This window comes from Mixophyes fleayi, chromosome 10 (assembly GCF_038048845.1).
Source record: "Mixophyes fleayi isolate aMixFle1 chromosome 10, aMixFle1.hap1, whole genome shotgun sequence".
NCBI lineage: Eukaryota > Metazoa > Chordata > Amphibia > Anura > Limnodynastidae > Mixophyes > Mixophyes fleayi.
In genome coordinates, this window is record NC_134411.1 from 79330022 (window position 1) to 79347833 (window position 17812).

The following is a 17812-nucleotide window of genomic DNA, read 5'->3' on the forward strand; positions in this document are numbered from 1 at the left end:
TTAATTGGCTGCTATCAAAATTGACCCTAGTCTCTCCCTCTCTGTCTGTGTGTGTGTCTATATTAGGGAATTTAGACTGTAAGCTCAAATGGGGCAGGGACTGATGTGAATGAGTTCTCTCTACAGCGCTGTGGAATTAGTGGCGCTATATAAATAAATGATGATGATGAAGATTGTTCACATGCATTGTTTCTTGTGCAGACTCTTGTTAGAGTGCTGCACCCATGCTGGCATGAAATAAAGGAACGAACACTTGGATCTTGTGGCTTATGTCTTCGACTTCATAATGATTGGTAAAAACTAAGCTATAACAGAGTATTCCCAATACATTTTCTGCTATGTTAAAATTAGATATTAGTAGCTGAGCACCGCTATATTCATCACTGGCATTTAACTTCAATAATGTAACTCGCACTTGCCCAAAGTAATGTAAAAAATCTGAGTCTTTGCTATGGCACTTTTCTGCCTCTTGTACCTACTAGTACATGAATTACAGAGTACCAGGAACTGTGGTATGTACAACTATGGCTTGGAGCATCTCGGTAACAATATGTAAACCAAAGGTTTGGAGACTTCCTAGGATTCTGCGTAATAACAAAAGGCAAATGTGGGGCCGTCATTTATGAGTGGCAGTGCACATTTTGCTTCAATATAAGCACAAGCAGTGAAACTTTCATCCAACATTTACGTAACGGTCAATGAATGAACGAATGGACAAATGGGACATCAGTAGACGCTTTGTCATGGCTTTTGAGCCATACTTGCCTTCTTGAACCTCCTGTCTGACACACAGACCTGCTCCTACTGTGCAATAATGTAATATCTGTCATCAGAGTGGGGCGGGGCTATTAGGATGAGGCAATCAGCATTGAATCGCGTCATTAAGGCCCCGTCCACTTTAGAAGAAAGTGAAGTGGGATTAGGGAGAATGGCCTACTCTGCCGGGAGTCTGGGTGGTCTCCCTGAATTCAGGAGTCTCCTGAAAAATAGACACGTAGACACTTAGCTGTGCACTTCAGCAAAGCAGACAGACAGTATCATTATACGAGGTATGTCTATTAAATAACAAGACTGTGATTCCACCTAGTAAATAAAGCAGTCAGAACCGGTTATAACTGCATACGTAGTAACCTTGAACCTGCATGACAAGCTGCAACACTCTATGAGGTTCAGTTGATTGTGAGTCGCCATTTAGTTTGGTTGTGTTTTCTGTAGAGTGCCGAAAAAACGGTAAGTTTAAAAGTTGAACAACGTGTCCATTTGAAATCTTTAGTACAATTGCACAAAACACCAACAGAATGTTTTCAAATGCTTTCTACGGCCTATGGGAATGACTGCCTTTCTCGTGCGTGTGTTTTTGAGTGGCAGAAAAGATTTAGTGAGGGACGTGAGAATGTCGAAGATGATGAATGCCCCGGACGACCTTGCACTTCAAGAACCGGAGAAAATGTAGAAAAAAAATCAGTCAGATTGTTTGAAAAGACCGCCCGCTCAGTGTTCGAGTGATAGCTGAATCCGTGAACATTGACAAAGACACCGTATGGAAAATTTTGCGTGAGGATCTTAACATGACGAAAGTTTGTGCAAAGATGGTCCCAAGGATTCTCACATCAGAGTAAAAAGAACGTCGCAAGGAATGTTGTGTTGACATTCTGCAGCAACTTGACACAGATCCATACCAGTTTCATAAAATAATCACTTGTGATGAGGCCTGGATCTTCCAGTACGATCCTGAAACCAAAAGACCGCCAATGCACTGGAAAACACCGTCATCACCAAGAGTGGAAAAAGCTCATCAAAGCAAGTCAAAATTCAAAGCAGTGCTCATTGGTTTTTTTATATCAAGGGTATAATTTTGGGAGAATGGGTTCCAGAAGGCACAACAGTTAATCAGTATTATTATAAGGAAGTTTTGCAAAATCTGAGACAAAGAGTCAGAAAGAAACGTCCGCAACTGTGGAAAAATGGTTTCTTTCTTCACCAGGACAATGCGCCTGCTCACACAGCACTTTCTGTGAAGCAGTTTTTGACCGACAAATACATTACTACCCTTGAACATCCTCAATTTGCCTGATTTAGCATGTTGCGATTTTCATCTTTTCCCAAAAGTTAAATCAGTGCTTAAAGGGACACATTTTGAGTCAGTTGATGCTGTAAAGAAGAAAACGGCAGATATGTTGAAACAAGTGACAGAAACTGATTTGCTCCATGCCTTCCACCAGTAGAAAACAAGACTACAGCGATGTATTACTGCAAATGGGGAGTATATTGAAGGGGACAAACATTAAATTTGTAATACCAATAAATAAAGGTGAGTTATTTAATCAGTCTCGTTATTTAATAGACATACCTCGTAGATCAGGCCTGGACAACCTGTGGCTCTCCAGGTGTTGTGAAATTACAAGCCCCAGCATGCCCTGTCAGCTATAGTCTGGCTTTCACCTGGCAATGCATGCTGGGACTTGTAGTTTCACAACACCTGGAGAGCCACAGGTTGAGCAGGCCTGTTATAGATGAACACAGGCAGAACGTTGCAGGCACCAGCGAATGTGCCCATCACACACAGTGGAGGGCCGGAGTAATATTTAGCTATCAGTTCCCTAGAAAACTCACGACGCCACCGAGACATGAGGCAGTTTGTTTTTCTCTTAGTGAATTGGCACGCTGCATTCTCATTATTATTATCTTGGCTCACAAAATGGCTGCCTCCCCTGTGTGGAGGCGATGGGTACTCTTTCATGCACAGATCTATCCTTGTATGTTGTAAAAGGCCCTAATCGACTGCACTGCTGAGGCTTTATCCGTCTATGACAAAGGTGCCTAGAAGATCTCACAAGGTGCATTGTGCATGGCAGCTATTTGACACATTCGTACCTAGAGAGGACACCCGCCATTACTGTAACACGGCTGCATTGTGTGCTGCCTGGTCTATTGACAGGAATAACAATACACAAATATGTCACTGCTCTGGGTATGGATTACTGGAGGCAGCAGTAATAACAGCTGTGACAATTAGGATGGATTGTAATAAGAAAGTGCATTGATGTATAGAAATTACCAAAATGATCAGGGCCATCATCTTGTCTGGTACTTAACCCTTTCGCTGCTAGGACCCGGTGCCAATTTTGCACCATGGAAATGGTACCTAAAAGCATCTGACAAAATAGACCCCAATGTGTGGTAGAGAATTTAGACTGTGAGCTCCAATGGGGTATGGACTGATGCGAGTGATTACACATTATTATTTTTTTACCCTTAAAGAAATATAAATAACATGCATATAAACAGTAACAATGTCAAAAAATATAACATACATACATATGCAACGCTTGCGTTTAGGGAAGACGAGGGAAATAAGATGGGGAGGGTAACAAGGTGGGGGAGGGGGGTGTTAGGAAGGAACTCCATAGAAGACAGTCAACATGGAACATTGAATGAAATTCCAAACATGACACATAACATGTGAATACTGTAGTATGATATATGGTGGCTATTTATCAATCTTCTTGGTCATTAAAGTTAAACGTCCGTTTTCGGGCGATAGCCGCATATTTAAGGATCGTGCCAATTTATTATTTATTGGCATCGCAGCAGATATCGGATGCTGTCTCTTAAACGCAAAAGCAGTCCCCATAGGTGTCCCCATAGTCCCCATACACAACTTGTAACCCCATCTGAAGCTGGCATTGGGCATTTAAGTCTATGGGGAGAGCATTGAGGTAGATGGATATTCAGATCACTCACCGCATTATACCTGGTCTCCCATCCAGTTACTATCACAAAGGTGGGCGATAGTGACCACAGAGGACATAGGAGATAGGTGTTCGCAGGAACAGCAGTTTTTCGTGACTGTTGTTCCGAAAGAAGATTTTCATAAATAGGTATGATCTGTCATTCCTCATCATTGCAATAAGGAATGGAAATGATCCTGTCTAAAACACGGTGCTTGTTAAATATACACCTATATTATCAGAGAACAGGGTCCAATATCCAGGCGCTCTCTATTACTAAAAATATAGAAGAAAAGTGAGATAAAAGGAACGTAAGAGGATGGGGGTAAAGGGCTAGTCGCTGTCTGAGTGACAAGTATGTTTCGGGACTAGAGAGTCAAATAGTCTGCAGTAGGGTCGTCCTCAAAGAGGTCCATCCAGGGTTCCATGTTCTTCTGAAGCTGGAGTGCACATTTTACGTAAAACTTTATGCACTGTGTAATATGTTGGGACTATATAAAGAAAATAATATTGAAATAATTAAATATGTACCAAAGAAAATAAATACAAATGGATCATGACGATGGCGGCCTAGTTTCGGCAGTGGAGATTTAAAGATCAGTCATTGGATTTGATCATGCTCCAGTAACATTTATCTACAGAGGTAATTGATCAGGGGGGTTTACTGCAAATTTATATAGTGCTCAATATTCAAAAATTAAACGTGCATTTAATGAGACAGGGAGAACGTTACAAAACAGTGCAATGTAGATTTGCATATGCACACAACCTTACAGGAATACATTAGATGGAGTAGCATCGGAAGGCAAAAATTGAGGAATTCAGATTGAAATGGGTTTATGAAGTATACAGACATTGCCCAAAAAATCCAATAGCCAATGACCATGTTTAGCCTGTTCATCCGCCAACCACACTTACAGTCCCACACTGTGATCTAATCTGAAACTGGAAACTGATCCCATCAGTTGGGATGACCAGTAGGATAATCCTGCGTGTGGCCAGAATAATTAACCAATATAGTTGTTGCCTGAGACAGGCTAACTAATGGAGTGGCATATGCGTTAACACTGACATCTAACCAATAGGCTAAGCTCCTTTACAAACCCATTGGACCTTGATATATACAGTGTGGATCCTTTCCATAAAAATGCAGATATAAAAGTCTGCCTCTCCCTGATCTTGAACTCTTGCTATTTTCTCAGCCAAGCATGTGGTTAGCATGCAATATTATGCTGATTGCCTCAATATCTGGAGTGGAGCAAATCAAGCAGAATGTGGGATATCAGCCATGATACACGTGTCAGACGATCACTGCAAAAGTAAGGTTTGTTTTTGGAAAATTCAAAGGGTGGCGGGGAAAAAGGCGCATGAATGGAACTCATATTGCACACACATATAAACAAATTTTTTTTTGTGGGATATTATATTTTAATGAGACTCAAGGGATGCTAAGGGGCGTAGCTATGGGAACGATCTCTGGTTTGGTGATAGACATCAGAATGGAGAGGATTGTTATGGTTACTCAGACATTGACTTTGAAGAGATATTTGTACTCCTTCCACTATGCACATTTCCAGTTCAACCACAATCCTGCATAAAGTAGGCACAGACTGGTTTTAAGGAGTAATTCCAAAACCGCAATGTAGTCATTCACCTATGTAGGTGTGAGGTAGATATATAGACACATATACAAACAGAAATGTATTGCACTTTTTTTGGCATTTTTGTTAATGATCTAGTATATTTAGGATAAATAGATCCTGCTTTTAAACCATGCAAATTAATCTATATGTGACTTAAATAGAAATCCGGGACCAGAGTCATTAAGGAAAGTAAGGCAAAAAAAAGGAGTAAATGTTCTCCGGGACAAACCATGTGACAATGCAAGGGGTGCAAATTAGTTTATTATTTTGCACATAGGTTAAATACTGGCTATTTTTTCCATCTAACACACAAATACTTGATAGCTTTATTTTTACACTGAAATTTGAAGTTGATCTAGGACAGCCCTACACCAACTATAAATCTGTCCCCACATTTTAAGTTTACCCCCCCATGGTTTTGCCCAGGTGCAATGTTACTCCTTTCTGATGCTTTGCTCTCCTTAATGACTTGGGCCCTGTAAGTTTGTAGGGTTAACACGATTGCTATGAAGAACATTTCTCATAAAGCTGCTACTTTCACTCCTATAATTCACCAAACCTGGTTCATTTGCATGTGATTACTAAACCGAGAAGTGAGGGCACAAAAGTGGCGGCAAAGTTAGAATTTAGCGCCAATTTCAGTACACAGCTATGTTTACCCTTTTATCCATCCCCCACAATGTCAATAACAATATTTTCCTCATAAATCAATATTAAAACCAATACATTAATTAAATTTCACTCCCAATTGGTGTATTTTACGGCATAAAGCATCAATTTCGTACAGGTGCTAGATAGATGGAAAAAACAAAAAACAAATTTGTAGGGTAAATAGCTGGACCAACACAATTAGTGTGACTCGTGTCTGCACAGACACACTCCCTTCACTTCACACACATAACCAGCCCCGGCTTCCCTCAGATATAAACACTCCCATTAGGGGACATGTAAGCTTATCTTGTACAACAGATATATTTCTATCTGCTATCTTGAGGTTTGTCAGTACTAAACGAGCATAGTCTGGGTGTATAACCTTGTTCAGGAAGTTACTGCAATGTTGTGTGTTCTATGTGCATTATTAACAGTCAAATGTTATTTCACATTTCAAAATATCTTTGATCACTCTAATGAGGGAGTGGTAATGTACAAAACAGTACTGAATGGTAACTGGTGAATTTTCTTCTCAATAAACTGCGCATAGTTTATAAGAATTCTCAGGAGAAAAGACACATTTATTGTACAACATACCTCCTAAGTGTCCCGATTTCAGTAGACTGTCCCACCCGACTTACAGCGCATGCTCCTATACCGTGACATAGCAGATAGTTTCCCCGGTGGACTAGGAGGAAGTGTGGCGGGACGGTGGCTTAGTGGTTAGCACTTTTGCCTTACATCACTGGGGTCATGAGTTCAATTCCCAACCATGGCCTTGTCTGTGTGGAGTTTGTATGTTCTCCCAGTGTTTGCGTGGGTTTCCTCCGGGTGCTCCGGTTTCCTCCCACACTCCAAAAACATACTGGGTTAATTGGCTGCTAACAAAATTGACCCTAGTCTGTGTCTGTGTGTGTGTTAGGGAATTTAGACTGTAAGCCCCATTGGGGCAGGGACTGATGTGAGTGAGTTCTCTGTACAGCGCTACGGAATTAGTGGCGCTATATAAATAAATGGTGATGTAAAAAAACGCTACTGCACATGCGCAAATAGAAAGTTTGTGAACAGTGATTAGGCTCGATGGGGGCGTGGCTTATTTGTCCCTCTTTCGAGACTACAAATGTTGTGAGGTATGGTACAATTCTACATTGGACCCATATATCCGTTTAGGAAAGGGATAGACTTAAAAGCTTCCTGGTGCACACTACACATTTCAATGTAAAAGTTTGAGCACCCCTGGTGAAGTCACATGATTCACAGCATCACTAAAGGAAAAGAAATTAACACAACCACTTAAGGGACAAACCTAAACATGATATATTTCTATAAAGCTTTAATGCACAATTACTATTTGCTAAATTTAACATATTGAAAATGAAACAATGAATGTGCATTTGCAAAAGGGCACCCTGTCAGTCAGTACTCAGGAACGCCTCCTTTGGCAAAGATCCCAGCTTCCAAACCTCTCTTATAGCCAGCTAACAGTCTTTCTATTCTGGTTTAAGGAACCGTTTTCCATTCTTCCTTGAAGTACTCTTCTGGCTGAGAATTTTTTTTGCTGCATGTTTGAGCTCACCGCACTGATCGTCAATAACATTCAACTCTGGAGTCTGTGAAGACTTTTCCGAAACCGTAATATTTAATTCCTGTAAGTAGGTCATGGTTGATTTTGAATTATGTTTTGGATTGGTGTCCTGCCAAAACATCCAACTTCTTTTCAGTTTCAATTTCTTCATTGACTCTGGCACATTAGCTTTTAGAATTTGTTGATATTTAGTTGAATCCATTCTTCATTCCACCCGGACAATATTTCCTATGCCAAAAGCACAATATATCCACCACCGTGGTTAAGTCCTTACAGGGGTGGACCTAGACTTGATTTTCAGGAGGGAAGATTTAGCATAGTCACGCCCCTCTGTCATTCTGATCGGCAGGTCTAGGTTGGCCCCGCCTCCTGGTCCCAATTGGCCTGTCCCTTCCTCCATTTTGAACGGTGTCTTGGCCGCAATTTAAAAGGTATGCTTGTGCTGCCCTTCCCTGGATCTGCCACTGAGTCCTCAGCTGCTTAGAAGAGCTCACGGTTGTTTGCATTACGTACAACATGCCGGGAGGTTAGGGGGGGGGTCAGAATATTTATTAAAATCTAGAACTGTCTGGATTCATTTAAGACATAACAAGTCAATCAAGTTTTGATGCATTAAAAAACCAAAACAATTTAACTGACTTGGTGCTCAAACATTTGGACGACACCTTCACTGTTGGATTTCTTTCAGTCCGTTAAATTCAGCAAATAAATAGCAAATGTAGACGCGGCTCCGCAGCCTGTTGGGAACATTTTAAAAGGAAAAAAAAAAAAAAAGAATACAGATAGCCCAGTGAACCACCCCAAATCAGCCCACTATGGGGACCGTCCCCTTGCCCCCCAGCCCCTGGCAACCCAAATCATTGTCTGGATGACGCAAACAGCGAAGACAGGAATATTTCCTTAATCATTATTCGTTGACAGTGTCGTCACTCTTCCAGTGACTCGATTGGCTGCATTTTAATGAACAATTCAACGCAGTGGTTGTCTTCACACCATGAGTAGCTCACAGGTTCCCTTTAATTCTTTCCAGCGCTTCACATCATTCTTTCTGTCTACTGGTCTTCACCCCACCCCACACCTTAAAGAACATGATGGCGTTTACATTTTTCTTTTAAAAAAAAAAAAGTGTAATATAGAAAATGACTTTTTCCATTTTAGAAAGAAAATTAGCATCACAGACATGTCAATTAATGAGAGAACAGGGCACAGAATCAGAGGGAGAGAAGGCTTAACAGTGGAATCCAAGCGACACAGACAATGTGCTGCAAATAGACATAAAGACTGTTATTATGTAGCATTCATTCTGCATATTACAAACACTTTGCTTTCTTTTATAACAGAGAAAATACTTTTACACGGTCTATATAAGCTCCTGTGGGTTCCATTAGAGACGGATTTAAAAAGGTCACCGTTCCCAGCGCTTAGAGCCATAGAGAAACCTTAGAAAAATATTACCATAAAATTAGCGCCACTGTGAGGGTAAATGGTTCCTGCTGTCTTAATTTACTGTACTATTTTGTGCGAGAAAAACTGCCCATGCAAAAGATTATCGCTCCAGCCTCGCTCATCAAACAGGGAAACGAGAACGACTCGTTCTTTTTAGATCCAGGTAAAAGGGGCAATAACACAACCAGATTCCAGAACTGTGTGAAAATCACATTATTTTGTTCAGAATGGTGCAGTGACCCATGTCCTGCAGGGCAGGCTCAAGTTACTGCCGAGATTCACATGCAAATAATTTCCTGGAACAACAAAAACAGCAAAATGGAAATAGAAAAATTGGAGGGTCTCCAACTACGCAATGTCCTGGAGATAACGATGCATTGGCTATGTCCCATTAGGCAGAGAGATAATTATTTATGAGCAAAGTGAAATAAACGAGGATTCACAGGACGCGTTATGACACAAAATATTATGTTTACGGGGCAATTTCCGTAAGTTTTGGACGGTTTTATTTATTGTTTTAAGTGTTTTGATTGCGCCCCGCAGATGTTGGTTGCTATAGGCAACATCTCCACTTTTCCAAACCCGCAGTTTAGTAAATCTAGCCCTTAGTCTTGGCTGACTGACAGCTGTAATGATGAGCACTCTCAAAGTGGGTTGAGCTTCTTCTTGCCAAAATGACAACATCTGCGGGGCGAAAAAGTTCTGGGGGCATTCCTTGATGGGTATGGATCAACCACATGATTAACCTTATACTGTTTATGGGACCTTAGTTTTTCCAATTAGAGGTTGTAAGATTTATTCTGCATGCCACTACTCTGCTCCGTCCAGGATCGTCCTAATGTTAGAGTAAAAGTGGTATGTAATTCATAAAGTTGTATCACTGTTTGGCTTGTATATGCCGCTATTGCTTTATTACATTGTTAGGAACCCCTCCAGCCGGCACCACACAACCCGGAGTCTACTCTGCCAATCAGGTGTTCACTGGAGCCCCTGGTGGTGGGGACAGACTGGGCTGCAGACTGACAGAGGGTCGTGAAGTGTGTGCCGGCTGGGGAGAACCCAGGCCAGCGGAGTGAGGTCGACGCAGAGGTCAAGGGCCGGCAGCAGTTCCAGTTAACAAGCCGGGGTCAAGGTTCACAAGCAAACAGGAGAAACGGTAAACAGGCCAGAGGTCAGGGTCATGGGATACACAAGAGAAGTCCAAATCCAAGCCAAGGGTCATACACGGGAAATCAGTAGAAGTTCAAATAGACAGGAACAGTAACAAAGCAGGTCAGCAGACTGGGGAGCAGAAGCTATAACTGGCAGTGGGATCACATGGTACAGAGGTCCTGATATAAATTACTTATTTAATTAGCCCACAGGCTTGCCTATTCCCGCGCCCGGCTGTCCCTAGCCGCCGGGACGCGGCGCTGCTGCAGTTAGCGTCCGACCGTTGCCTTGTGACTTCCCGGTCGTCATAGTGACGGCCGGGACGCCTGTAGACAGGAAGTGAGAGTCGCGGCGGTGCTAACAGTACCCCCCCTTGAGGAGGGGTCAAGGCACCCCGACATCCAGTTTTTCTTGGAAATTTCCTAAAGAACTCCTTCAACTGTCTGGGGGCATGGAGTTGTCTCTGTGGAACCCAAGACTGCTCCTCTAACCCACGGTTCCTCCACTGCACCAAGAAGTGCACCTGCCCTTGCACTTTTTTAGAATCCAGGATCCTTTGAACCACGTATCTTAGTGGTTTGCTCGAATTTCCCCCAGGCACACTTGAAGATTGGGTTTGGCTAGGATACAGTACCGGCTTCAACAGTGAACAATGAAATGTGTTGGGGATTCTTAACGAGTCCGGAATTTTTAACCTGAATGCGACGGAATTGACTTGTTTGATGATGGAAAACGGCCCGATGAACTTAGGGCCCAACTTCTTGCAAGGCTGTCTGAGCCTGATATTTTTTTTAGACAGCCATACTTTCTGGCCCACCTTGAGGGAGCAGATGGTATGGAGGAGGTCCGATTTTTTTTTTGCAACAAATGAAGCTTGTCTCAAAGATGACTGTACTTTCTTCCAGATAGCTCTGAAGTCCCTGGCAGTGGAGCGGATCTCCTGGATACCAGCGGACTTGAGTGAGTACAATGAGTTGGATCTGGGGTGAAAGCCATAATTGCAAAAAAACGGAGAAGTTTTGGTGGATGAGTGACATGAGTTAGGTATTACAAGCAAATTCCGCCCAGGGTAACAAGGAGGACCAGTTATCATGGAATTCTGATGTATAGCATCGTAAAAATTGCTCTAAGGACTGGTTAACCCTTTCAGTTTACCCATTTGACTGAGGATGGTATGCGGATAATAAACTGATTTTAATTCTGAGCAGGGTACAGAAGGATTTCCAGAATTGTGCAATGAATTGTGAACCCCGATCAGAAACGATATCAGAAGGAAGTCCATGGAGACGGAAAATATGTTGTATGAAGAGAATAGCTAGATCTCGGGGGGTAGGAAGTCGGGTTAGTGGAATGAAATGTGCCATTTTGCTGAAGCAGTCTACCACGACCCAAATGGTATTGTGTCCCGCAGAAGGTGGTAAATCAACGATAAAGTCCATGGACAAATGTGTCCAAGGTTTTGCAGGAGCGGCCAACGGAACCAACTGACCTACCGGGCGAATCCTGGGAACTTTGATCCTGGCACAAATTTCACAAGACAGGACGTGACTCTTGACGTCAGCAGACAAAGATGGCCACCATACAGTACGAGAAGGATTTCCAATGTCTTGAAAACTCCCGGATGTCCAGCAGTCTGATTATTGTGTGCTTCAGCAATGACTGCCTTCCTAAGATGAACTGGGACAAACAAGCACCCTACTGGGGTATTATCAGGAGCTAATTTCTGAAACCTTTATAATGTACAGCTCAGGTCTTGGGTTAACCCAGCATGGATCATAGATAAGAGAACAATAGGTTCTGGACTAGTAATCGGAGCATGGTGTGCCAGGAAGCTTCTGGACAGGGCTTCTGCCCGGACATTTTTAGAACCTGGACGGTAAGTCATTACAAAGTTAAAACGGGTGAAGAACAGCGACCAACGAGCCTGTCGGGGGTTCAGTCGTTTGGCCGACTGTATATACTGCAGATTCTTATGATCCGTTATAACGGAGATCTGGTGTGTACCGCCTTCCAACCAATGTCGCCATTTGATTGCCAACAGCTCTCAGTTTCCCACATCATAGTTGGTTTCCGCTGAAGAGAACTGACGGGAAAAGTAGGCACATGGATGTAGGCGGTGAGTATGGGGATCCTTTTGTGATAAGATGGCACCAGCACCGACGTCAGAGGCATCAACTTCCAGAACAAACGGTACCTTAGGATCTGGATGTCTAAGGACCTGAGCAGACACGAAGGCTTCCTTCAGGGTTTTAAATGCAATTACTGCCTGTGGTGACCCATTAGCAGGATCGCTTCCCTTGCGAGTCAAGGTGACAATAGGAGCCACGATATCAGCAAAGCCGCCAATAAATCTTCTGTAATAATTGGCGAATCCCAGGAATCTCTGGACCGCCTTGAGGTTATTTGGTTGTACCCAGTCCAGGATTGCTTGGACCTTGGTTGGGTCCATAGAGAATCCTTCCGAGGAGATTATATAACCCAGAAAGGATACCTTCTGAACCTCAAACTTGCACTTTTCGAGTTTAGTATAGAGATGGTGTTCTCGCAATTTTTTTAGGACTTGTATAACATGACCCTGGTGTACCGACAATGACTCTGAATATATGGAGGATGTTGTCCAAGTAGACGACAACAAAATGTCCCAGAAACTCACGTTGCACCTCATTAATCAGGTCCTGGAATACTGCAGGGGCATTACTAAGCCCAAACGGCATCACCAGATACTCGTAGTGGCCCGAGAGTGTATTGAATGCCGTCTTTCACTCATCACCTGCTCTTATACGTATGAGGTTATATGCGCCACGAAGATCAATTTTTGTGAAGATAGTTGCCCCTCTTAGTTGATCAAAAAGTACGGAGATGAGAGGAAGGGGATAGGTGTTTTTAACTGTAATAAGATTCAGCCCTCGGTAGTCGATACAGGGTCTGAGTCCACCGTCTTTTTTATATACGAAGAAGCACCCTGCTCCTACTGGAGACTTGGATGGCCTGATAAAGCCTTTCTCCAGGTTTTCATCAATGTATTCCTGCATGGATTTGGTCTCTGGACCGAAGAGGGAGTACAAGCGTCCCTTGGGTAATTTAGGACCAGGAATACGCTCGATGGCACAGTCGAATTCCCGGTGCGGTGGTAGAGTATCAGCAGCCTTTTTGGAGAAGACATCCCAGAATTCATGATACTGTGAGGGAAGCTGCTCCGGAATAGACTGAATCACACGCAGAGGTAGGGTCAAGCAAGACTGTGTACAATAAGAACTCCACTGGACAATTTCTCCTTTTATCCAATCCATGACAGGGTTATGGCGGAATAGCCAAGGGTGACCCAGAATCAAGGGAACTGATGGACATTCGATAAGGAAGAAGACTATGGACTCCGAATGGAGAGCTCCAATGTTCAATTGTAGTAGCGGGGTCTCCCAGGTAATCTTACCGCCAGGCAATGGACTCCCATCTAAGCCACATACAGTAATGGCCGATTTGAGTTTAATCATCGGAATTCCAGCAGAACGGGCAAACCCGATGTCGAGAAAGTTGCCTGCAGCTCCGCTGTGAATGAAGGCCAACAAGTTCACAGAACCAGCACTGGACGTGAGTTGTGCAGGAATTAATACAGCATTTTTCGAGGAAACAATTTGTAGACCTAGGTGAATTTTCCCCTCATTCCCTAGGCGTGCTCTTTTCCCGGATTATTAGGGCAGGAACGGGAGAAGTGGCCTTTAGTGCCACAGTAGAGACATAGACCTTGTGATCGACTCCTGTCTCTTTCCTCAGAAGAGAGAAGATACGCTCCTAATTGCACAGGCTCCTCATCATCCGTGGAAACAGGAATCAGAGCGGATAGAGGAGAAGATGCCTCCTTTTCCGATTTTCGCTCTTTAATTCTCCTGTCAATTTTAATGGAGAGGTGCATCAGATCCTCCAGTGAGGTAGGAGACGGATATTGCACTAAGGAGTCTTTAATTTGTTCCGACAGGCCTAGACTAAACTGACTGCGTAAGGCAGGGTCATTCCATCCACTGTCAGGTGACCATCTATGAAATTCAGCGCAGTATTCCTCTGCCGACCGCCGGCCTTGTTTCAAGGCCCGTAGATGAGCTTCAGCGGAGGCCATTCGATCCGGGTCATCATATAGTAGACCTAATGCCTCAAAGAACGTCTCTACGGACTGCATGGCAGGACTGGTCTGTGGCAAAGAAGAGGCCCAGGACTGGGGGTCACCCTGTAGGAGGGAAATGATAATCCCGACTCTTTGTTGCTCTGAACTGGAGGAGCGGGGTCTCAACCGGAAATAGAGCTTGCAGCTCTCCCTGAAATTCCGAAACAGGGATCTATTTCCAGAGAACCGATCCGGCAAATTCATCTTAGGTTCACAGGTGGAACTCGGAGTGGGTTGTGAGGTTTTCGCGGCTTCTTCTTGAACGGACAAACGCTCAGACAATCCCTGGATCATTTGGTACAGGGACTCCACATGGCCCGCTAGGGCTTGCGACGGAGACGGTGAAGTTCCGCTTCCATCCATCTCAAACTTCATCTCCGGAACGTCTGTTTCTGGCCGGTTATAATGTTAGGAACCCCTCCAGCCGGCACAACACAACCCGGAGTCTACTCTGCCAATCAGGTGTTCACTGGAGCCCCTGGTGGTGGGGACAGACTGGGCTGCAGACTGACAGACGGTCGTGAAGTGTGTGCCGGGGGGGGAGAACCCAGGCCAGCGGAGTGAGGTCGACGCAGAGGTCAAGGGTCGGCAGCAGATTGCAGTTCCCAGCTGTCCCCAGCCGCTGGGACGTGGCGCTGCTGCAGTTAGCGTCCGACTGTTGCCTTGGTAAATCCCGCAAGTGACGTCCCGGTCGTCATAGTCGGGACGCCTGTAGACAGGAAGGGAGTCGCGGCGGTGCCCGCGGCCGCCGCGACTGCTAACACACATACAGTGAGACAATAATTAGTTTGTTTATCTGTTTACTATGTTTCATCATTGTTTTCTATCATTTTTAGCGATTGTGATAACCCTTTTCTATACTGATGGTGAAACCTTTCTTCTATACGCACCCGATGACCTCTTGTCCTCCGTACAGACCTTGGCATGAAAACTTCCTCAGACAAATCTTTGAGGAAACCTTGGATATATTTAAACGTATTAACTAGGTTACCTAATAGGCAACATTTTTCCAAAGAAACAAACCAACTTTTTCTACTATCTCCCAGTTTTCTGACTAGTATTCCTATGTCCATATTAATCACAGTTTTCCCTAGGTGGTATTCAATTTAATGTGTTAGTAGCAAACTTATTACCACTGTCTAGGTGCTTAACTCCACATTTGTCACAGTATATCTCATCTGACATTTCACGGACCAATTTATCACTTGTCTAAAATATAAAACTAAACCATTCTCATTTCATTTTCATGTTTCTATGTCAGAATACACTTCCCGAGTCTGCAATCTTCAATGCTCCTCTGAGCGGATTACATTTTGCCCTTCTGAAATGTATATTTTTCTAGCTTCCGTATAAAACTTTTTAGTGAACTAAGCAGATATCACAATAATTAATACTATTAATATTGTTTAATTGTAGGGCGCCCAAAATTATGCAGCACTGTAAAACACAGATAAACATTATAACTTGAGTACATGACACGAGTTACAAAGATACAAGGGCGACACAACGCAATTAGCATTACGAAATGTGGTTAGTACTTCTGCTTTACACTGGGGTCATGAGTTCAATTCCCGACCATGGCCTTATCTATGTGGAGTTTGTATGTTCTCCCCGTGTTTGCGTGGGTTTCCTCCAGGTGCTCTGGTTTCCTCCCACACTCCAAAAACATAGTGGTAGGTTAATTGGCTACTAACAAATTGACCCAACTCTGTGTGTGTGTGTGTGTGTGTGTGTGTATGTGTGTATGTTAGGGAATTTAGACTGTAAGCCCTATGGGGCAGGGACTGATGTGAGTGAGTTCTCTGTACAGCGCTGCGGAATTAGTGACGCTAGATAAATAAATGATGATAATGATAACATGGGTAACTGAGAGCAGAAGCATAAACTAGCAAACCCTGGATAACAGGCTAGAGAGCAAAAAAACCTGGACGATAGAGAAGGTTAGGAAACAGGAAGGGATGCTGGAAGAAAGTTGGATAGAAAGAGGGACAGAGTTCCAGGAGGTGGGGAGCAGCAAGGGAGAAGTCTTGGAGGTGGGAGTGAAATGTGGTTACCAGAGAGGGGCATGGTACCGGTCATTGGACAACCAGAGGAGCATTTAAAGAGACGTAGATGGAGATGTAGGGGATAGGACAGGACAAGGGCTTATGAGAGCGAGGAGTTTGAATACTATAGAGGACAGGGAGCTGGTGGGTTGAAGAGGAGAGGGAAAGTGAGGGGTAGGACAGACAGGAGGAGGTTGAAATAGTCAAGACTAGAGAGGATTAGAGCGTGGACAAGAGTTTTGGCGGAGTTGAGCCAGAGTTGGCAGGAAAATGAAACAACTTCACACACAACAATAACCTCCCTTTGTTTTGCACTTAAGATATAGCCTCAGTTAGAGGCACCAAACAGCAGCAGCTGAAATTATTTAAAAGGTGATTACACAATTTGTTTTCTCTCTCCCGTCCGACTTTAATACCCTGCCTTAATAATACAAGGAAACCCCAAAGCCCTGTATTTAATTCAAACGCAGGCTATGCACTTTCATGAAGTTTTGCACTTATCCGAACAACAGCACTTTTAAAACTGCCAGGAAAAAGAGAATGTTTGCACAGTTTAAAAACCTGCTTGTTTCTTGTGCTTAAGATGTATCCTCAGTTAGAGGTGTGCTGCGTCATATTCCCCTGCTCTGGAGCTGCCTGAATGTTGCTGAAAGTGAAGGTTCTGGCTGTTAGCATGTTCCTGAATAACACAACAAATTGGGGTTCTCAGGCAAGGGACCGGGACCCAAATGGGAGGGTAATTAAAATATGTATATGACGTGCAAAAGTCAGAGGATAGAGAGAGGAGTGAAGAGATATATATTTGCAGTGTGGGCACCCATCTAAATGAAGTCAGCTTGGTCTGACAGATAGACATTTAACAATATGTGCACAAAGAACCTAGGGCCTGAGTCATTAGGGAAAGTAAGGCATAAAAAAGGAGTAAATGTTCTCCAGGATAAAACAAGTTACAGTGCAAGGGGTGCAAATTAGTTTATTATTTGGCTCATAAGGAAAATGCTGGTTGTTTTTTCATCTAGCACAAATACTTGATAGCTTTATTTTTACACTGAAATTTGAAGGTTGATCTAGGACATGTCCTACCCCAACTATAAATCTGTCCCCACATTCTAAATGTACATCCCCCTCCAATGCAACATGGTTTTGCCCAAAGTTACTCCTTTTTTATGCTTTGCTCTCCTTAATGACTCAGGCCCCTATTATTATTATTATTATTATTTATTTGTTAGGCGCCACAAGGTTTCCGCCGCGCCGTACAAGGTACGAACAGTAGACTATACAGGGTAAACCAGTACAGAACAATAAACACAAAGTACCAGTACTTCAGAAACTCCGGGCAGGCAAATACAGTAGAGATGTAGCGGAAGAACAGGTGTGGAGACAGGAGGGAAGAGGGGCCCCTA

General features: G+C 43.4%; 1 protein-coding gene across 3 annotated transcripts in view; it reads right to left on the bottom strand.

The window, feature by feature from the left end:
* The window catches only part of CPNE2 (copine 2), an 85153-nt gene that overhangs the window by 38231 nt on the left and 29110 nt on the right, over positions 1-17812 (bottom strand). The gene's annotated exons all lie outside the window — the stretch shown is intronic.